Genomic DNA, 23,847 nt, shown 5'->3' on the forward strand with positions numbered 1-23,847 from the left:
GCTTTCATGCCTTTACATTTCTCTGGCTTGTGAGTAACTCATGATGCAATGTAGCCAAGCATACTTCACACGCCAAGCCTCCTGAGAACCCTGAAGCACTGACCCCTCTGTAAAAAGGGGCTGGCACATCACCAGAGAAGAAACACATGAGACACTTCTCTCTCTTGAGATCACTTAGAATTAGAAGAATGACAGTTTATCACAATATTTCACGGTTTGGTCACTTTCACTAGTTCTTTCATAGTTCTACATCTGATTGGCTTCCTAATCAACAGGTGAGACAGCAGATATCAAGTGCTAGACTAGCTCCCCTGCCTTCAGAGGCAAAGAATTAAAACCATATCTGATCACAATGACCTATTGAGCCTACCAATGTGACAGGTAATTTAAAGGGTGGGACTATTACAGAAGTCTTAAATGAAAATACACCTTTTGCATCTTAAGCAAAAGCTTCCTATGACTGCCAATACTTTGCTGACCCAAATGAGGTCATTTTGGTTTTCACCCTAGCAAGTCAGTCCTATAGAGCCAACCACACCATGAGAAAAGATGTCTGTTCTTGGTTTGTTGCATTAAAACTGGTTTACCAAGTCAAATCCAATGCTTAGCTCCCTGTTCAAGAACTGGCAGTCAGAAAATATATACTTTCAGCTGTAAACTGAGCACAGTAGCATAGAAATTCCATGCAACAAAGCACAAAACTCACACCATGCTAATTTGGACAACGCCTTTTCAGAGCAGGATCCCCTCATTTGTACTGGCCCACCCAGTAACACAAACTAATGTGAAACTCTAGCTGAGTAAGAATGACTTTCTGAAGTTCTGGGAAGAACTACAGAGACATCCAAGATCCCATTTGTAATGAGATTTTAATCCAATCCTGGCCATACTAAGGAATGAAAAATGACCTTTATCAATTTGCTTAAGTTACTTGCAGATGCAAGTCAAATGAGTAAAGTCTAATCCAGGGAATTATTAAGTATGTGCTATTCCTGTTGAGTTACTGATAATCGGAGCACTGAAGTGCATTCCCTATTGATTTTTCCTCATAGTCTGAGAAAAACATGATCTGCCAAGGAACATTGTGTTTAAAAAATAATAATAAAATATCCTGAATGCCTTCATCAGTGTTTCTGATGTCTGCTGTGGTATGCTTTTTGCAACAATCTGTAAATAGGAGCTTTAATTACTAGCAAAACTCAGATTTTATTAGATGCCCTATGACCACATCTTCTCCTGCCAGCCATGTGTTTGGTCAGTGCCTTGCCCCTTCTTTCTTTTCTGAAATCTAGCAAGACTAGATACACATTTGGACTAAAATGTAGTTCAAACAGAGGATACAAAATGTTGAGAAAGCAGCAACTCATCTGAAAAACTGTTAAAAAAGATAACTTAAAATCATCTCCCAAATTTTGAAGATACTGTCATAAAGCCTTCCACATAAGGTGGAAAGGATTTCTAGAAACACAATAAATAAATTTAAGCTGGTTTTAAGCAGCATATCCTCCTAATTTGAAACAATGATCTTCCTGAGCTTTAATTCTAGTTACAGCCCCAGCATTCAGTGGCAAAAATAGAAAAGGGTCACTGTGAGATCGCAAATGTTGTTTAAAATTTATTAGAAGAAGGAAAAAAGCTATATTTTGTCACTTGAGAAATATTACCTGACCATTATCCTTACTTTCTCCTGCTGACATTGCTTGTTCATGCCTCCATGCCTCCATTCAATGATTATTACATACACAGTATGATGCTCCTGAAGCTGTCCTGGATCAAAAGGGGAAGAAAAGGTTCAGAACACAGAGGCAAGGTTAATCACTAATACAAAACAGTATCATCTTTCATGTATTTTTTGTGAATCATTTAACTGATTTCTCATAAAGTCACAAATTTGCTTTTTACCTACAAGGTTCTTCATGGATATAGCTCATCTTATTTAACTGGTCTCTGTTCCCCTTGAATTCCACCTCAAACTCTGAGTCTCTATGAAACTAGTTGCCAAAATGCTTGTAGACATACTTTGACTTTTATAACTGGGAAATCAGTACTGAAGAGGAATGGCATATTTCAAATTACCAGTTGTCCATTTAGCTGGTGCAGTAGCAGATATGTACTTCAGATGCATACTTTTCAAATTCCATCAGAGTCACCTAGTCACAGCCTAGAGACTTAATGCATTATCAAAGCCTTGATTAATTATTCCCTCAAGGATCTTCATTCTCTATTCAGTACCTTCCTCTCTACCTCTCTGACTTCATCAAAGCTAGGGTTAGCACATCTCTCTTTCTGTTGTTTATATTAATCTACTTTAATCTCTCAAAAAAACTGTTCCTTTGAAATGCACCTATTTCAGGAAGTAGTGGATGTGAACGTCATTGTATCCTCAGGAGTGAATATACAAACATACTTCCAAAGATCCTACAGTAATGTTTTTAAATAAATATTCACAAAAATTAAGAACTTGTTTAAAATTAGCACCAAAATGAAGTAGATTTCCTTTGTAATGTCTTAAACTTCCAGATTTATGTAACATTTTCAGTTGGAGACCCAGATCCAGTAGCAAAGGGTCTGTAATGAGGTCCCCAAATACGTTTGAAGAACAAGGAGGTTTAGAAATGCAGGAGAGAAACTATTTGTTTTCTTTTTACTATGTATTTATTATTTGCTTTAAAACAGAAATATTTCATAACTAGCAGAATCACATTCATTATTAAAATGAAATGTGCCAAGTCTATATCTATGCAGTGTCAACCTGAAAGGCAAAATCCTTTCCTAATCTAGATCCAGACATGAGGTTTCCTTGCCAGTTCCTCTGTTTGCTGCTATCACAGCCCACGTTTTTCAGAGAAAGTCTAAGCAGCCTCCTATGTTATTTCTGTAGTCCCTCTCCAGTCACACATTTACCACATGCTTAACATTAGAAGTCAAGTGCTTGTTATCAAGCATTGGACATATGTGTATCTAGGGTCTCAACAAAAGTCTTACCAAGGCTTCACCCTTAGTTAACAATGGGCAGAAGTTTTTCATTTTGAAGTAGGTGCTATGAAAACAGCAGGAAAAACAAGAAAGTTGGCAAAAGTATAGAATATTATGCAACTCATTAACATAGTGAATGTAATTAAAACAACTGAGAGTTGTTTTAATCACCAACATCACCAACAAGTTAAACATTTCCTTAGTACATAATGGCTGAGAGGTTGTAACATCTCAGATATGATCTAAAGGAACATTTGTTCCAAGTAAAGAAATGAAATCATTTGGAGCATCCATACTACTCAAGACGAACAAGGAATCCAAATAGCACAGAAAAGTCCTGTACTGTGCCCTGGTGGGCAAATGTAAATAATCCACTTTTGTTATGTTCAGTATAACAGCCAGTTTAAGTAATTTGCCCTTTTTGTTTAGTGTGAATTGAATATTAAGAGATCACAGAGCTTCCAGTCTTTAAAAGTTACATTTATACATTAGTTCACAGTGGGGAGTTTTGTCTCACCAGTCACCTATAATTTACTAGGGCCATCTACAACTCTCTGTCACTTAACTGATTGTCATGAGGTTGAGGGTGGAGGGGATTACGCTCATTCTTTGGATGATATTCTTCTGTAGTTCTCTGTAAATAAAGTGGCATTTTCTTTCAGTCAGAACAACCCTTATTGTAAAATGCATGTAGAGTAGGAAGAACAATGACACCACAAATAAGTAACTGGCAGAAGGGGAGGCCAGGAAGTCTTTAAAGAAGGCTTTGTCTAATACACTGAATTTTGGCTAAGTGAAAGCTACCAATGAAAATTTGAAGTGCTCTCCTATGTAGAACTGGACCAGATGCAGCAGCTTAGGAAATAAACCAGAAGAACCCTATGGTCTACTTATTTATCATAGACATTTACTGGGTTCTGGGACTGAAGGTACTTTCACATTCTTGTTTATCATTCAGACATATGGAGAATGGGGTTTGCACTTCCTTGACAAAAGAAAAAAGCTGTAAGAAGTAGAATTTCTTTCATGAGGTACAACACTTTACCAATACACCTATGCAGGATTTGGGAACATAACTAGTACCATCACCCCTCAATGCATTTAGCTGGAACTGCTGCGCTACACTGGATCAAACTAACAGCGTCAGTTCCTGCACTGCACATTGCAGACATACACATCATGTCTTAATCATGTCACTTTTTGGGGCAGCTTGTTTTCAAACCACAACACCACCAAACCAGCAGACTTTCTTTAAAGAGTAATTCTGAGGATCTGCAGAGCACATGACATGTTCATCATCCTCAGAGAAACCAGCTTTGAGATTTTAACATGTAGGTACTTCAGTATCACTCAAGAGAAACTATCACACTTCAGTATAAGAATCAGTAAGTCAGTAACACAGCCAGATCATTTATAATACCAAGACAAAAAAATATGCTGACTATGATCGCCAATTTTTTTACTGGAAGGAGCTTTCATGGCTATATCAAAACTGGCACAAACAGTATGTATTTAAAGTGCCAGAATTATTGCAAGTAAAAAAGACATTCTAACTCAATGCCTGTGGACTAAAAGGTGGCTAAGAAGATTAGTGACTGCAAACACCTCTTTTTATGTTCAGAATTCTGTCTTTGTTGCTTGATGCATATTGATCTATTGAGAAGTCCAGATGGTTACTATTCACTTGGATAAGTCAGCTCACACAAATTTTAAAATCCATTTTGAAATACCATATGGACTATTTTGTTGTTGAAAAGCAAGCCAATTTGGGGGGTTGTTAGAAAGAGAAAGTAATCTTTTTTCTCAATGGGGAAAAACAGATAAACACATTAATATTTTGGGAACAAAATCAGTATGTGAGTGGGGGTTCTTTAATCCTGTACAAGTTATCTTTGTTTTTTGTGTACTTAAAAGTGAAGATCTGATGAAGACAAAACCACAATTATATTTTCACCTGATTGAAAACCTAAGTTCAAGATACAGTCATTATTCACTTACTCATGTGAGTAGTTTACTTATCTCTGTTTAATCCTCTAAATATCACCCTTCTTGGCAGTTTGCTACTTGTGTTTGGTTTTGATTTTATTTCTTAGATGGATCACGTAGTGAAAGTCAATGTTTGTCAGGTAGACAGAAATTTTGCAATTTTGGGGCTATTTCCAGCTCAAGATTTACAGCTGGCAGAGAAAATAGCTATGTTTCATCTTAAATTGCACTTGGCATTGAAAGAAACTGCTCAATTATTAGCAGTATAACTTTAAGACTTTAAGCCAGACTGGTAATTTTGATAATGGAATTTAATGGGGTAAGAAGGAAAGTCTTACAGGTTTAATGAAATGTATCTGTGTAAGGCTCAACTTGATATAAAACATTTTAAACTGTACATTAAAAAACATTGCCTTTCAGCCACTAGAATAGAAACACTGTATAAACATCCTTTCAAAATGTTCATTTTTCTGCCTTTTAAATAAGAGCTGTTTCAAGTTGCAAGTGCCAACCAGAGAAAAGGACACTGCTCTAGTGGACAGATATTCACAAAATATAAAGTCCTAATTAAAAGAGAAGAAGATGAAGTTTCTTTCTGAAAGCCGAGAAACTGTTAATTGTGGTAGTAAAAGAGGGGCTGGGGGAAGGGGGAAGGGAGAATATCTTGTTCCTTTCACAGTCAGACACTATGTAATAGAAAGGGGCCTGCAGAGCACAAACAGGAGTAGATGTTGGGTTTTTTTAAAAATTAAAACCAATAATGTCATTGAAGTTTGTTACTTTTTATAGTGAAGCCCAACTTTCTGATGCTTTAACTTGCCCCATGCCTGTGTTTTCTTTGTGTGAGAAGAGGCCTGAAGCAAAGCGCAGGTGATGTAACAACTTGGCAGTGCTTCAGAAGAGCTAGCCAGTGGTTTGGTGCTTAGGTGCTTGTGCCAGATGAAATGCACAGTCAAACTAAAATCATACCTGTTCCAGAAGAGCACTGCTTTGAGAAATTATTTTTGTTTGTTGCCTATTTTCTTTGTTCTTTTCCAATTATTGTTCAGCAACATCAGAATCTCAAATAACATGAACATCCAGAGCAGTAACTGGTGATAAAATTTTCTTGTGGTGTTTTTAGCAGATAAGATTTGTCAGTTTGAGAAAACTGTAAGCTGTAATGAGGTTCTCTTAATAAATACATTAATTATGCTGCATTGCACTACTATGAATGTTTTCAATGACAACAGAATGAAGCCAGCATGTAGGAAGAGTAGGAGTGTCCAGAAAGATAGGAGTGTTCAGAAGCATTTCTTGATTATTTTAAATAAAAAATAGAAACTAGAAAAATTGCCTTTATTCGTCTTCAGGTTTTACATCTCCAGATCTGAGCCATCTATGAGACAAAGTCAGCAGTTCTTCCCACGTGTTAGACTCACTGGTCAGGAATCACAAAAACCATCTGCAGCTACTTTAAAACTTTTACAAGACAGCAAGTCAAATGATGGCATTTGTAAAGTATTTTGTCTTTTTCTTATTGTACATGGTATAAATATGAATCCTATTTAGGTGTGATGACATTACTCCTCTAGCAAACTTTTTCTTAGAAGGAAATAGAAAAGTTATTTCCCCAGAACATATTGTATATTTTTTCATTATTTGATAGAAATGACTTAAACAAAACAAACAAAAAAACCACACAAAACCCACACATTTAAAAACTATATAAGGGAAACTGTATATTCTAGATTCTGTTCAAAATGTAGCTATGTTAGAAAGCTCTAGAAGTGCTGGAGAGTAAATACAAGGTCAAAGGAGATCAAATGTAGTTGACTTAAAATCATTTTCCAGCAGAGGAAACATGCATCATCTTCTGTCACTGTCATTAAACACTTTTTATTATCTCAGTTGGTTTTCAAAAGCCACATTCAAAAATGTTTCATCACTTGAAAAGTTTTCTGTCTTTAACAATTGTTGGTGTGTGCAGAAGCAGCATCCTTTGTGTATTTCACAGTGTGCCAGTAAATTTAGGCCTGAAACTTCAGCTCAATGATTTATGCACCAGAAAGCTGCCACCAATAATGTCACATAAAGTAGGACTGTTCTTTTTATTTATTGTTTTCAGGATGTTTTATGTTGATCCCATTATATGTCCCATTGTCAACACTTGCTCCCAAATCAGCAGCTTGAACATAAAATTAATATTAAAATATCTCTGCTTATCTTTATAGATTATGGCCTCAAATAAATCTTGTTGCCTCACAGTGAGGAATAGAAGGGAATGTAAACATAACAAATACCAGGTGGATGCAGTCAGCCTACAGCAAAGAAGAGTAAGAATACTTCCTCTTATTGCTCAGTCTGGGAACAAAGGATACAGCCCTCATGTCCGAAGGTCTATGCTGACCAAAGCCAATACAATAGAGGGACACACACACTGCAGACAGCATTGAGAAGCAGAAAATCACCCACAAATGCAAGTGCAAATATGCTGTATAAAAATATGCTGTATTGTTACAAAAGCTGTAAGTGTATCTGTGCTGCAACCAAGACCTAATCCATGTTTTCCTTGTATGTATCTAGAACAGTCATGACAGGGGCAACACGGCCCTGACCCACCACTGTAGTCTTCCACAGATATACTGTAATCACCCATTTCAACGGCTCTCCATAGATAGTCTGGAAGCACCTTTAACTAATACCTTGCGGGGAGGCAGCCCTGTATCAGGTTTGTGATATTTTTTCTTGTGTAAGAGCACAAGAGGCTAACTTAATTGCTAAAAAGAATCAAGCCCTAGAGGATTAAAGGCGAAGTGTTAAGTTACTTTTTCTCAGTGCACCTATCCTGACACAAAAGAAAGTAATCCTTTCTTATGCTTCATGGCTCTCAATAGTGAGAAAAGCACTTTATTCCCATACACAGCTTGTTCTGCAAATAAACCCTATGCTCTAATCTAAGTCAGTGAGAAAACGAACCTTTTTATTTACATGAACAGTTCCCTCAGAAACCAAATACCTGCTAAAAATATCTTGTTGTTTGCATATCTGAAGCTGCATCAGCTCATCTGTAAACCTCTAGGCACCCTTAATCTCAATTAAAAAAGTACAATTGTTACTTCAGCTCTGGTAACTCCTACAAAGTGCCAACATGCTATACCTAATGCTAAACAATTTTATTTCTCTCCACTGTCTACACCACTTGTCACGTAGCTCTCCTATCTCTTCCAAGTCTAAAAAGGTTAGTAAGATTTTTGCGTCCTGTGCTGAAAAGTCACATGGAAAGTACCATATGACGCACATCTGCTTCAGATTAAAAAAGTCTGAATATTGTCAGCATTTGCTTGGTTTAGCCTTTTACTTTTTGTTTGGTTTTATAGGTTCATCAGGGAGTTTCCCTGCTTTCACCAACATCACATATATATTTTTTCCTCTATCAGCAGTCTTCTTTTTTACACAAGAAATTGTTTGACAAGTGTGATGTGGCCAAGATCTCAAGAAACCTGTTGTTCATTTTACAAGCTGAAATTATTCAGATAACATTTTTAAATGAGGTCAAATATCCAGACTGATATTTTCTTCAGTTTTCCTGAAAACATGGGCAAAAGATTTTAAAATTAATTAACTTATGGGGTATTGCAAATAAGGCAGTGCACATCAGCTTTCTTTGTTGAAGATTATTCTTTGAGATATTTTTACAACTGCATATAAGAATTCTATTTTTAGATTAAACTCTCTGTTCCTCCTAGTCAAGCTTGGCTTTACATTTAAATATATTCACTGTTTCTATTAATTTCCATTATCAATTAATTCTATTTTAGAAATGGTAGTTGATAAAAAGGTAACGAAAAAATAAGGCACTACAAACTATTGTTTGGTTCAAACAAGTCTGAAAGTAACTTTGGACTCTATCTTAAAAGCTATAAAACTGTATGCATGAATACTCTATAACATTGGTAAAGGATGAAAAATGAAATTAATACACACTCAGAATTACATTTGTACAGCTATATAGGACAGTTACAAAAGTGTAAAAAGTAACCTTATATTAGACCAATCTATGTAAATCTGCTTTGATCAGCATCTTTTTGCTGCTAAACTGTGTTGTAATAAAAGCTTTCATACAATGCTCATTAAAAAAAAAAAGAAGAAAAAAAAAGGAAAGGAAAAAACAGAAACAAACAAACAAAAACTTCTTCACATATGCAAACAATCTAAGCTCAGCAGAGGAAAACAGAGAAGCCATTAAGGTAACAATTGTAAGCACAGATATCCACAACTACAAATACCTTTTTCTGAATATACTGTTCCAGCCTCATAGAAGACTACATAAAATTTTCTGACTTGCCCCTGACAAGTTACTTTTTTACAGGTCATTTATATCTATTTCTTACAATAAAGCAAGTGGGAAAGTATAGCAAAAGGAAGCAGAAGAATAAAATGTCAGAGAATTTGAAAGGTGTAACAGTTACTTTAACAATTTCCACACATTTAAGTGTTTACCTGCATCGTACACCACTAATTAGAGATGAGCCATATCTCTCTCATCTGTGGTGGAAAATGGATTGCACAGGTCCCCTAGTGTGGGTGGGACACTTCAGTACTGGGATCCCTTCCATGTGTTCTAGAAACTGTCTTGAAGATGAAAGGAAAAGATGAATAGGTTAAAACAGGGTAAAGGGCTCACATATGTGGCTTGTGAATCTGGCTGTGTTTATGTATGTGTGTGTGTGTCTGTGTACAAATGTGTGTACACAGAGAGAAGCATATAATACTATATATAGTAAACAACTTTAATAAGATCTACGACGTGTAATTTTAGGTACACTATTTATGATTTACATTGTTCTTTTCGTCATGAGAGTAAGAGTTGTCAACAGGAAACCACAGTTTGACTTTGCCAGGGATCACAAACGTTATATAAAAGGCAAGAGTACTGCAAACATCAGTTAGGCTTGGCTTTCAGCATTTCTACGGTATCACTCACTTTGGCAATGGTCTTAGGTGATTCAGTTTCCACAAGGATTTTGTGACTTTCTCATCCTCGATTTTCTGTCTTAAGTGTAAGAAATAAGCTGCACCATCTCAAGTCAAATACATGCATTAATTTCCCCAGTAACAACAGTATCTTCCATCAAAATATCCATGAAACTTAGCATTATCAGTCTGCAATTGAACTATGTAGCTCATTTCTTTGCGGTCAGTTTTAAATAAGTCCTCTTAGATCATTTTAAGTGTATAACATTTTTGTGCTTTATATTATAAAACTTTCAAACATATAGTAAATCTATCCTAAATTCCTGAGACCAAATTCTTACAAAAAAAATATGTTGATGACAAAATCTAGCCTGTATTTTTGGTACAAGAGGTTCTAACAAGACAGGAATTAGCGGATGAGATTAATGCACACAGAGCAAACCACCTGCAATATTAAAAACATTTAAATATTTCCTGATCAAACAGTGAGGGAACATGAGAATGTTTAATGTTCCTAAATACATAATCTACATTAAAGTAGATCTCATTTTTTGAACTGTTGGAGCTTTTTTTTAATAGGAGACAAAGGTTCAAAAGGATCTCTTGCTTCCTGTCCTTTGCCATCCTAGACAGCCGCTTCACCTAGTCTGTTTCATAAATGCATCCAGTTCAAGACTTCCATCTTACTGCAGAAACACCACAAACTGCTATTTGACAATACTTCACCTTCTAAATTTCAGAAATAAATAAATAGACATGCCACTATTAAATATGGGTTCAAGAGCTTTCTTTTACAAAAAAAAAAAAAAAAAAAAAAAAAAAAAAAAAAAAAAAAAAAACCAAAGAAAAAAAACAGATTTTTAGAAGTTTTCTGCTGCCTGCCTTTCTAGGAGGAAACATGTGGAACTCAAAGACTTCCTTGTTAGCATGTTTGCTTGGCCTACTACTACTGGGCTTCCAGAAATGTGTGCTAAGACTTTTGCAAGGATATTTGTATTCTGTTTTATCCTATTACTTATTTGCGAGATGGAGGCAGAATGTAGTCATGAGTAGCACTTGAGATAATAATGGCAATATGCTTGAGACTGCACTTGGAGCTGTACAGAAGACCATATCCTGCTAAAGAAAGTATTCTTCCCTTGAAAAGAAACATTTTCATCTCTTGCCGTCATAAAATAAAGCTGAAGAATAGAGAGAAAAGTGTAGCAGAACTGTTATTTTCATCACTACCTTGTGCAGCCAAATTTTTTTCTGTTCTCTTTCAGCAGTAGATCAGTGATAGGAGATTTTTGATGAAGCAAGGCTGGAATAGCAAGGTTTCCATTTTCAGCTGGTTATATTATCTTTCCCTAATGAAGTAGGATTACACACTGATCAGACAACTGAGTACAGCAGGTTTTATATGCATATTTCTTCCCAAATGTATGTGAGCCACTGCATGTACTTCAGTAGATTAGAAATAGATTAGACGTTACACTGATCATAAAACAGGTAGTGATTACAATTTTTCTGGAAAGTCTTTGTCATGGACTTTGCAGGGAAGGATTTGAGTACCTGAAAAAATTACAGCAATTCAGCTTCATGATTAGGTATCTCATACTGTGCTATATCTTTAGTTCTTGAAAACATGATGTGATGTGGTGAGCTACACCACTGATTATGTATGGTGAATACATAGACTAGGTCTGCTTTCTTTCCTACAAATAGTTCTGCTGCAGCCGATTGTAGCCACATGTTTTTCCACTGAATGTCCCAGAACAATAAAACACATACGATGGAGAATGTAGTCACTCAGACAAAATTATATTTCCTATCAATTTTTCATTTAGAATGGACAATATATCCTGTTGACTGAATTGCTGTTATTAAATTTTAATATTAAAAAAAATATCCTGATTATGGACCTACATTTCCACTAACGATCAATGCAGAAAAGTACTACAATATATCACAATCTCACAACATGACAGTTAGCTGACATCTTTGCAAATTCTATCTTTCTATCAGCTTTAGGTCATGGAGGTCAGGGAGAGTACTGGATGACAGGAAACGGGCAAATACTGCACCCATGTGCAAAAGGTCAAGAGAGTGATCTCTGAAACTATAGAGAAGTCAGTCTTACTTCATTCCTTGAAAAAGAGACTCAAGAAAGGTCCTCATGGAAGCTATTTCCAGACACAAGAAGGTGACTGGGAAAAGCCAACATGTTTCATCAGCCTGACTGTCTTCTATGAAGCAAGTTGTTTGGTGGGTGAGGTGAGGTGAGAGGCAGGGCATCACTTACCTTGACTTTAACAACATTTTTGACACAGCATCCCAGAACATCCTTGTTGAAAAGCTGAGAAGTTATTAACTGGAGAAGTGGAGCACCAGATGGGTAGAAAATGGGCTGAAGTGCTGAGCTCAAAATGTAGTGAACAAGGACTCAAAGTCAAACTGGCATCTGGTGGCAAGCAGAGCTCCTTAGGGTCAATACTGAGTCCAATAATCTTAAATATCCTTATAAATTACTCGAACGACAAGTCTGAAGGCACCATTTCCAAATCTGTGTATAAAAACAGGGAGAAGAGGTGGAAGGAAGGACTGTCCTACACAGAGCCATTAACATTGACAGTGACAGGTTTGAAGACAGCCAACAAGAGCTACATGAGATTTACCAAAGCAAAATACCAAGGCCTTCATCTGGTGTTGAAATCCCAAGCTGCAGTACAAGCTGGAACTGTCAGGTTGAGAGGTATCTGTGCTAGAAAGATCCTAAATGGGCATGAAACTGAACATGAACAAGCAGTGAACTCTGGCAGCTTCTAAGGCATACTATATGCTGGACCACATCAACAGAATTATAGCCAGCCCACCAAAGAATGTGGTTACCCAACTCTACTTGGCATTTTTGAGGCTACATCTGGAGTACTATGTCCAGTGTTGGTCCTCTAGTTCAAGTAAGACATTGGAAAATTAGAAAGTCCAGCAGAGAAGAGCCACCAACGTGATTAGGGGGCTGGAAAACATGACATATGAGGAGAGGTTTAAAAAAGAGGGTTTGTTCAACATAGACAGGGCTCAAAGGCAAACTAATCACAGTCTTTCACTACCTAAAAAGTAGTTAAAATGATGGACATGCTCCCTCCACAAGCAATCATGCTGACAGGGCAAGAAGCAGCAGGCAAGTGTTGCTTCAGGTGAAATTCTGTTGGATATAAGAAAAATACTGTTCACCATGAGAGCAATAAAATACTGCAATAGGTTTCCAAGAGAACTAGTGAAGTCTACTTCACCAGAAATATTCAAGGCTCATCTTAACATGGCCCAGATTATCTCACCCAAGACTTCACTTTCAACAGAAAGTAGGACCTGGTGATCTCCAGAGGTCCCTGCCAGATTAGGTATTTTCATACTCTAAGAAAATTATATAAACCAGGGTATCAGAGGGAAGATGCTCAAAATTATCTAAGTAATGCTTTCACCCTGGAGGGGGCCATGTATTAGTTTGATTTTCTATCACTGACGAAGTTGGTGAGAAAGAATTATTAGATATGTTGATCATGGAATCAAGGAAGTCAGGCTGAAATTATCACACACATACACCAGGCAGAAGGCAGTAGCTTAAAGGAAAGGAGTGAATGGTGGCAAGGTGGTAGACCAGGGTAGTAGGCAAACTCCCTCCTTGCCTACCTTGCCTTCCTAGATGCCTCTATAGAAGAGGTATGAGGATCAAGATGTGGAAAAGCCAATCAGTGGGTGATGTGGATGATCGTCCATCTACACCAGAGGTGTTACCAAGGTCAGAAAGGCCTATCCACTATATCATGACCACCTCCACGAGAGAAAAAAGAGAAGTTATAGTTGTAGGTGACTCTCTTCTGAGGAGAACAAAGGGTTCGATATGCCAGACAAACCCTCTGCTTAAGGAAATCTGCTGCCTCCCTGGAGCCCAGGTTAGGAACATCACTAGGACACTTCCTGGTCTGGTACAGCCCTAGGTCTATTACCCATTATTGCTCTTACATGTGGATGACAATGAATTTGCAACGTGTAGTCCAATGGCAACCAAAAGGAACATCAGGGCCAAAATACAGTTGGTAAAAAAAATCTAGAGTACAGGTAATTTTTTTCCTCTACCCTTCCAGTTGCGGGCAGTGATATTGGAAGAAACAGACAGACCCAGTCTATTAATACATGATTCCAAGGCTGGTGCCACTGCCAGAATTTTTGCGTTTTCAACAATGGGGGATGGTCTATACAGCACCAAGGCTGCTTGCGTACCTGAAGATTCATCTTTCTCAAAGCAGGGAGAAGTCTTTGCTCATGAGCTAGCAGGGCTGATTGACAGAGCTTTAGACTTGAAAGGGGAGCAGGATAATATCAGGCTCGCCCACGACAAGCTGTGGGAAGACACATCAAGGTTAGAGGGACTGGGTACTAGTGAGGGCCCTCAGGCTGTTTCTCTGAGGCTTGCTGGGTACACTGGAGCACACTTGAAGCCTTACCAGATGAACCAAGAGCTCCTGGGGTAATAGGAGCCATCATGGAACACCAGTGAAATATCTTAAAGGAATTCAGGTGACATGGCCAACATCTCAGCTAAAATGCCTCTACAACAATGCACACAACATGGGCAACAAACGGGAGGAGCTGGAAGCCACCATGCTGCTGGAAAGCCATGACCTAGCTGTCATTACTGCAACTTGGTGAGACAAATCCCATGACTGCAGTGCAGCTAGTAATGGCTACAAGCTGTTCAGAAAGGACAGGTGAAGGCGGCGGGGTGGAGGAACTGCACTCTATGTCAAGAAATGGATAGATTGTGAAAAGCTGTCTCTGATGAATAGTCACAAGCAGTTTGAAAGTTTGTAGGTAAGAATTAGAGACTGAAGCAACGAAGGAAACCTTGTGGCTGGTATTTACTATAGGCCACACAATCAAGGGGAGATGAAGCCTTCTTAATCCAGCTAAAGGAGGCATTGCACCCGCAGGCTCTCATCTTGCTGGGGAATTTAAACCACCCTGACATCTGCTGGAAAAGTAGCATTGGTGAGCTGTAGACAATCCAGGAGACTTCTGGAGGGCGTTGAGGATAACTTTTTTAAGACAGGCAATAGACAGGCCTACCAGAGGGGATGTGATACTGGACCTGCTGGTAACCAGCACAAGTGAGCTGATCAGAAGTGCAAGACTGGAGGTGGAGGCAGCCTGGGCTGCAGTGATCATGCACTGCTAGAGCTTGCAGTCCTGAGGGAAACGGGTCAGGCAACATGTCAGGACCCTGAATTTTAGGAAAGCAAACTTTCAGCTGTTCAAGGAGTTAGTCAATGGGACACCCTGGGAAACTGCTCACAGGGACAAAGCAGTAGAACAGAGACGGCAGATCTTTAAGAACATTTTCCATAGAGTGCAAGAGCTCTGAATCCCCAGATGTAAGAAATCAGGGAAGGAAAGCAAGAAACTGACATGGCTGAGTCAAGACCTGCTGGTTAAAATAAAGGGCAAGAAGCAAATGTACAGGCAGTGGAAACAGGGACAGGTATCCTGGGAAGATTAAAGGGATGTTGCTGAGTTGTGTAGGGATGGGGTTAGGCAGGCCAAGGCGCAGCTGGAGCTGAACTTGGCCAGAGATGCAAAGAATAATAAGAGCTTCTATCGATATGTCAGCCAGAAAAGGAAGGTCAAAGTGTACTTCCCCTGATGAACACAGCTGGCAAACTGGTAACAACAGACAAGGAGAAGGCTGAGGTACTCAACAACTGTTTTGCCTCAGGCTTCACTGTCCGTATCTCTTCCCACACCTCTCAAGTGGATGGGCCTCAAGGCGGTAACTGGGGGAGCAAAGTCCCTCCCACTGTAAGAGAAGATCAGATTCAAAACCACCTAAGGAACCTGAACATACAGAAGTCTATGGGACCTGGCAAGATGCATCCCAGTCCCGAGGGACTTAGTTAATGTAGTTGCCAAGCCACTCTCCATGATATTTGAAAAGTCATGGCAGTCAGGTTAAGTCCCTAAGGAAATGGGGAAATACCACACCCATTTTAAAAACGAGTAGAAAGGAGGACCCTGGGAGCTACCAACCTGTCAGCCTCACCTTTGCCTGGAAAGATCGTGGAACAGATCCTCCTAAAAGCCATTTTAACGCACACGGAGGGCAGGGAGGTGATTTGAGACAGCCAGCATGGCTTCACCAATAGTAAGTCTGCCTGACCAACCTAGTAACCTTCTATGATGAATTGACTATATCAGTAGACAAGAGAAGAACAATGGATGTCATCTGTCTATACTTCTGTAAAGACTTTTACATGGTCTCAAACAATATTATTCTCTCTAAATTGGAAAGATACATATTTGATGGATGGACTATTAGGTGGATAAGGAACGGGACGAATGCCTGCATCCAGAAAGTAGTGGTCAACAGCTCAACATCCAGATGGAGATCAGTGATGAGTAATGTCCTTCAGGGGTCCTTAATGCGATCAGCATAGACAGTGGCATCAAATGTGCCCTCAGCAAATTCGCAAATGACACCAAGATGAATGGTGCAGTTGACACACCTGAAGGATGGGGTGCCACTCAGAGCGACCTGGACAATCTCAAGGAGTGGGCCTGTGTGAAACTGATGAGGTTCAACAAGACCAAGTATAGAGTACTGCACCTGGGTCAGGGCAACACTCGGTATCAATATAGGCTGGGGGATGAATGGACTGAGAGCAGCCCTGTGGAGGACTTGTGGGTACTGGTACTGGTGGGTGAAAATTGGACATAAGCTGACAATGTGTGCTTGCAACTCAGAAAGCCGATCATATCCTTGGCTGCATAAAAAGAAGTGTGGCCAGCAGGTTGGGGTGGTAATTCTGCCCCTCTACTCTACTCTGGTGAGACCACACCAGAAGTACTATATCCAGCTCTGGAGTCCTCAGCACAAGAAAGACATGGACCTGTTGGAATGGGTCCAGAGGAGGGCCACAAAAATGATCAGAGGGATGAAACACCTCTCCTGTGAGGAACAGCTGAGAGACTTGGGGTTGTTCAGCCTGAAGAAGAGAAGAGTTCAGGGAGACCTTATTGTCACCTTCCAATACTTAAAGGGGACTTACAGGAAAAATGGGGACTGACTTTTTAGTAGGGCCTGTAGCAATAGGACAAGAAACAAAGGTTTTAAGCTAAAAGAGGGTAGAATTATACTAGATATAAAGAACAAATTTTTACAGTGATGGCGGTGAAACACTGGAACAGGTTGCCCAGAAAGGTGGTGCCGCACCCCTGGAAACGTTCAAGATCAGGTCAGACAGGGCTTTGAACAACCTGATCTAGTTAACAGTGTCCCTGCTCATTGCAGCATGGTTGGACTAGATGACTTCTAAAAGCCCCTTCCAACCCAAACCGTTCCATGATTCTATGATCCTAAGACTGATTCTATGATTCTATAATACATTAAAAGCCAAGGTGCTGTTTTTAATCTCTTCACCACCTGTGGTACTATATTACTTATTTTAAAACCTGTGCTGTAGACTGTAGTAATCATGCTGCTTTGTGCATGCTTTTAGGGACATGGGGGCAAAAACCTCAACCTTACATTTATATGCTAAAACGGTAGAGACTCCTAAGAATACAATTTTCAGGGTTTGTCTACATTTGCAGCCAACAATTTTCAGGAAAACATGGCAGTTACATCAGATTTTCAAAGCATGTGTCACAAAATTAGAAGACTGATTCATCTCTGAAGTATAAAATTGAGGCAAACAGACTACCAGAATTCAAAAGGCTGGGAGTAAGCCATATTTCATGTAGCCCACAGCTAACCAATAAAATTACTATTGAACTTGCCCCAAAATAAACAATGATCTATATGTCCTATCCATAGACTCATTTTCTCATTATGATTTTGGGAATTCAGAATGAACTTCATTCTGTATCACACAATGAGTAAAGATTCTTTCTATTGATTGTGCTTACCCTAATCAGCCATTTCTTAAAGATCTCTTATAAATTCAGATAAATGCCAATTTAGAGTACTAGTAAAGTCAGCATTTTGTTTTACTTCATTTATAAACACCTCTCCATGACAATCCTCCATTCATTTCCAATCTGAAAAAGGAGTTAGCAATAACACAGCAGTGTAAAAATAAAAAGCAACCTAACATAAACTGAGTTCAAGCAGTTGACTTTGCAAGAGTCATTCCCAATAGTACGTGCCAAGTCTTTTGAATTGATATATCATAGCAGAATAGGTTGTTGAATGTGAGGAGTTGTAGTAAAGACATATAATACTTAGAGACAGAGATGTCTTTTATCAGTCTTTGCACTCAGATATTTTACTGTACGCAACATAAAGCTTATCCAGATATACACTTTGTTTAAAGAAGGAAAAATGAGAAAAATTGTGCTATATATTCATTGCCAAACACATTTTTTAAATTGTCACTGTTCAATTATCAACATAATGTGCTGATATTCAACGTACCTATGAATCATTAGGTCTTACTTATGTATAAATCAAGGTTCTGAGGGCAGTTCCTGGAAATCCATAATAATGTGCCAAAAACCAAACCAGAGTAGGTCAACCAATGTTCATAGCTTGCATGACATTAACGAAAGAAAATGTGTTGTATCTAATTAAGTAGATGCAAACAAACTGGTTAGTAGTATTTCCTATGTATTACCTCATGTGAGTTGTATTTATTAATTACCTTAAAAGGAATCTCATTAAAAAATGGAACTTTCAGTTTCAATTTTCTCATCACTTTCTCTTAATGGCACTGCTTTGATAAAAAAGAATGAGCAGAGTGAAATGGCACTGCACTTAACCAAGAAATAATCAATTTTCTACAGTGAAAAAGAAGCACTGTATACAGCTTAAAGAAAATAAATTATGACTAGCTCATGTAAGCTTAATGTATAAGGTGATCAAAACTATCAACTATTTTATTGTGTATGTTCACCTAGTACGTTCACTTTTCTTAATTTTTATTTTCAGTGTTTCAAATTATGTTGTAACAGTGAATAGAAAAAAAGTCTGACATTATAAAATTAGATTCAATATATTGCTAGGCATTCCTTCAAAAAGTAAAAAATAAATAAATTAAACAGAGTCCCTAGATTGTGTGCCTGCAGTCTCACATCAATCTTCTAAATAAAGGCAACAGTTCTACTAGTCTAAAATAAAGTGACACTCTGTCCATGTAAAGAGACCATATTAATTCTCAGCTGATTTTTTTGCCTCTGCCTTAGGAAATTTGAGATTACCAGTGTGACTTTTGTCTTATTTTAAAAATGTTAAATTATTTTATTGTGAAATGTCTGATAATTAATTAATATATTATTTATTTTCTTTAAAATATTTCTGTAAAATTGTATTCTGCTCATTCCAAATAGAGGAGATAATCCTGTAGGATGGTTTGCAGGAAAGAGTTATCAACCACAAAGATTAGTCAAATAAATATAGAATTTAACTGGAAGCTTTCAGGATTTAGCTGTGGCAATAAACACCATTTTTATTATTTGGCATACATAATAAATGTGAAATTTTTGCGGAAGGACACTGATGTATATAATTTTGCATTTAACTATCTTTTGAAAGTTCAGTTTCAAGTTTTAAAAACCCATAAATAAGGCAATCAAAACGCAAGACACCAAAATTCAGTAGCCTGTGCTAGGTGTAAAACCCCACAGGTATAGACAAACTAGTACAATATTCTCTGGATCTTCCAGTTTTTTGACCCAGTGTTCAATTTCAAATTAATATCACAGCAGTTCAAATTCACTCAGATCATGGGAAAAAATCTCCAATGTGTTTAAACTTCGTCAACAAACCTAAAGAAAGGGACATCTCCCAGCAGTGTATTCACATGGCCTGACAGACTGACTATGACCAGTCTTCTACACTACATGAAGTTGTGCAAAAATCAGGTGCTCATTCACACATGCACACAAACAACTGCACACAGACTACCAAATGGAGTTTGGCACCTAGAGCAGTTAACTGCTCTAGGAGAACCTGCTTTAGCAGGGGGTTGGACTAGATGATCTCCAGAGGTCCCTTCCAATCCTAGCTATTCTGTGATTTTCCATTTAGGAAACACAAAGCGCCAGTGTTTCCAAACTAAAGAACTGCAGACAGATTGCTACTGACAATTTCTGGGTAGTGAGAGGAAGTGTAGTCATAGGAAGAAGAGCTCTTTGATAGTATCTTCTGGGGAAAAGGAGGAAACAAGCAAGGAGATGCTTCATTAAACTCCTGTCCAAAACTCCAGAGGGACGAAGTCTCTAGGAAAGATGTTCTTCATCAACAGTTCTCAGCAAAAGGAGGATCAGCTAGCTGGAAAATATGTTTAGTAGCCCTCTCTCACTGGAAATTCTTTGGCTGACATTATACAGCAGGGGAGATGGGAATGTCACTAGGGCAGTGTGACCTCATGAGAAGGGGAAGCTGCTGCTCCATGCTCATTATGAGGATGGGGCACAATGGTGACTTTGGGGTGACATGATCCAGAGGCAAGGTTGAAGAAATATATCATTGTGGCAAAGCAGAACAAATATAATTTTTACAGCATTTTGTTGAAACTGCAGAGGGAAACAACCAGCACCAAAAAGATGGGTTGCCTGGAGAGCCTCAACAAAGCTTTCTAGGTGCACTGCTTGCCCTATGCACCTGTACAAGGAGCTGATGAGACTGAGCAGGGAGTATTTAGTGATTTGTTTAAAAGTTACATGCCCATAGGACTTTGACAATTTTGACACCGCAGGTGGGAAACTGGGTGACTGCCTGCCTGACGATTTATTTCTCTCATTATTTATTCTTCCCCAAATGGCATTGATTTCTTTTTCCTCTGGAAAAGATCTTCCTTATTCTGTGTAACGACTCATACCCATCCTGTTTTCAGCTGGGGTAGAGCTGATTTTCTTCCTATGAGATAGTAGAGTAATGCATTTTGGATTTAGTATGAGAATATTGTTGATAACAGACTAATGTTTTACTTGTTGATAAGTAGTGCTGACTCTAAACCAAGGACTTTTCAGTTTGCCATGCTCTGCCAATGAGGAGGGGCACAAGAAGCTGGGAGGGAGCACAGCCAGTACAGCTGACTCAAACTAGCCAAAGGGATATTCTGTACCATAGAACATCATGCTCAGTATATAGACTGGGGGAAGTTTACTGGGAGCCTCCAATCACTGCTGGGGGACTGGCTGGGCATCAGTCAGTAGGTGGTGAGCAAGTGTATTGTGCATAACTTGTTTTTTTCCTTGAGTTTTATTTCTCTCTCTCTCTCCTTTTCATTACAATTGTTGTTGTTGTTATATTTTACATCATTTCAGTTACTAAATTGTTCTGATCTCATCTCAGCCCACGAGTTTTACCTTTTTCTGATTCTCCCCCTCATCCCATGGGAGATGGGCAATGAGCAAGTGGCTGCATGGTACTTAGTTGCTGTATACAGTTAAACCATGACAATACCTCACAAACATTAATGGCATTTTTGAGATGGAGTGTGATTTCAAGTAAATCTACATGAGAATCTTCATGAAAGTTAGATTCATTCGTATTCTACCTTCCTGCCCTGTAAACAAATAGAAGTAACCTAAAAGAAGAATTCTAGTGTCCATAATTCAAACAAGTCTAATTGGTCCATTCCACCCTAAAGATTTCAAAATAATTTACACAATCAGTGTTAGGGAGACGATTTCTAATATGAATAACTGGGAGTGAATGTCTGCATTTCAGCTTAGTCTTTAGAAACAAGGCAAGGAGACTTTCAGCCCCTTTGCACTGCAATAATAGTTTCACATCTCATGCAGAGATGTGAATGTGTGTCATGGTTTGGATATGTCAAAGGTAATTCAGCTACTGAAAGCAATATTGGCAGGGTATATCTGCTAGTAAGGATGACACAGGTATGATACCAGGACTGAAATTTTTATAGAATTAAGCCTAACTCCATCTTTTATTAAGCCCAGGCCCTTTTGGATTCTGACACACAGCCCACAGTAAGATTTATTTCATGCAGGCTTTTTAATAATCTTATCCCTAATGACTGTGCCAGAAACAAGAATTCAATGAAAAACAGGAATTAGACACACTCTGGAATGCACAAAAGAGAGGAAGAGGTTATAACTAAAGTGTAAAAGAGTCTGGAGCTATTTATTAAATAGGGACTTCTTGACAACCCCAAACACCTCTCTATATTGAGTCTATGCTAGAGGGACTCTGTGGTGGTCACACACATATTCTTATGTCTTTACTGTTGTTATCCTTTAGTTGAGTTGAGATTCACTCAGACTATTTCCTGTTTTCTAAAGCTGGAACGTATAATTTTTATATATAAAAATATAATATACTATAAAAATATATAAAGTAACAAATATTTAAAAAAAAAAAAATAGTGGAATGTTATGTGGAAGAAGCCTGTGGTTGCATATACTTAAATAGCAGCACTTCTGTCATGTCCTAAGGGAGAAAGGGAAAGCGGGGCAGGGAAGGAAAGAAGAGAAAGTAAAGCCCTCCCTAAAAAATAAGAGGTACTATGAAAGTCATGACTAACTTCCTATTCCCACCAAAGCTCCATTTCCATTCCTTTCTTTTCCAAAATGGGAAAACTTAAAGATTTCCAGAAAGCCTAACAAGTTAGAATTACTGGTCAAGAAAGTTACTGGATTAGTATTCAGTACATTCTTAGTTACATTTTTTTCTTCTTACAAAAAGATAAAAAGTTTTGTGAGTTTTAATAGGCATTTATATTTATATATATGATTTGTATTTTTTATCTTTTAGGATTATAGTGACCGTACCAGTGGACAAGGGAAAAGCTATGGATGTCATCTATCTGGACTTCTGCAAGGCCTTTGATATGGATCCCCACAGCAATCTTGCTGATAAATTGGTGAGTTGTGGCTTTGATGAATGGACTGCTAGATGGATAAGGAATTGGACGAATGGCCACATAAAAATTAAGTAGAGTTACAGCCAATGGCTTAATGTCCAATTGGAAACCAGTAATGAGTGGTGTCCCTCAAGGTTCCGTACTGGGACCAATGTTGTATAATATCTTAATCAAAAACATAGACAGTGGGATTGAGTGCACCCTCAGGAGGTTTGCAGATATCACCAAGCTGAGTGGTACAGTTGATTCTCTTGAGGGAAGGGATGACATCCAATGGGACCTGGACAAGCTCAAGTGTCCCATGTGATCCTCATGAAGTTCAACACAGCTCAGTGCAATGTCCTGAACCTGGGTCAGAAATCTCCAGTATCAATACAGACTGGGCAATGAATGGATTGAGAGTAGCCTCATGGAGAAGGACTTGGTCATACTAGTGGATGAAAAGTTGGATGCAAGACAGCAATGCACACTTGCAGCCCAGAAAACAAATCACATCCTGGGCTGTATAAAAAGGAGGGTTTGCTATCAGGTCGAGGGAGGTGATTCTCTCCCTCTAGTCTGCTTTTGTGGGACTCCACCTGGAGAACTGCATCTGGCTCTGGGCCTCCCAGCACAAGAAAGACACAGACGTGCTTTAGCAGGTGGGAACACCTCTGCTAAAGAAACGCTTAGGGCTGGGGTTGTTTGGCCTGTAAAAGAGAAGGCTCAAGGGAGACCTTACTGTGGCCTCTCAGTGTATAAAGGGGACTTATGATAAATATGGAGAGACATCTTTTACCAGGGTCTGTAGTAACAGGGCAAGGGCCAACAGTTTTAAACAGAAAGAGGGGAGATTTTTACTGGACAAAAGTGATAAGGCTTTTTTAGGATGAGAGTGGTGAGAAACTGGAACAGGTTGCCCAGAGAAGTTGTGGATGCCCCTTCAATTAGAAGTGTTCAAAGTCAGGTTGGATGGGGCTTTGAATTATGTGATTCAGTAAAAAGTGTCCCTGTCCATGGCAGGGAGGTTAGACTAGATGATCTTTAAAGGTCCCTTCTGACCTGAAACATTCCATGATTAGAT

The sequence above is a fragment of the Falco rusticolus genome, chromosome Z, assembly GCF_015220075.1.
Source record: "Falco rusticolus isolate bFalRus1 chromosome Z, bFalRus1.pri, whole genome shotgun sequence".
Taxonomy (NCBI): Eukaryota; Metazoa; Chordata; class Aves; order Falconiformes; family Falconidae; genus Falco; species Falco rusticolus.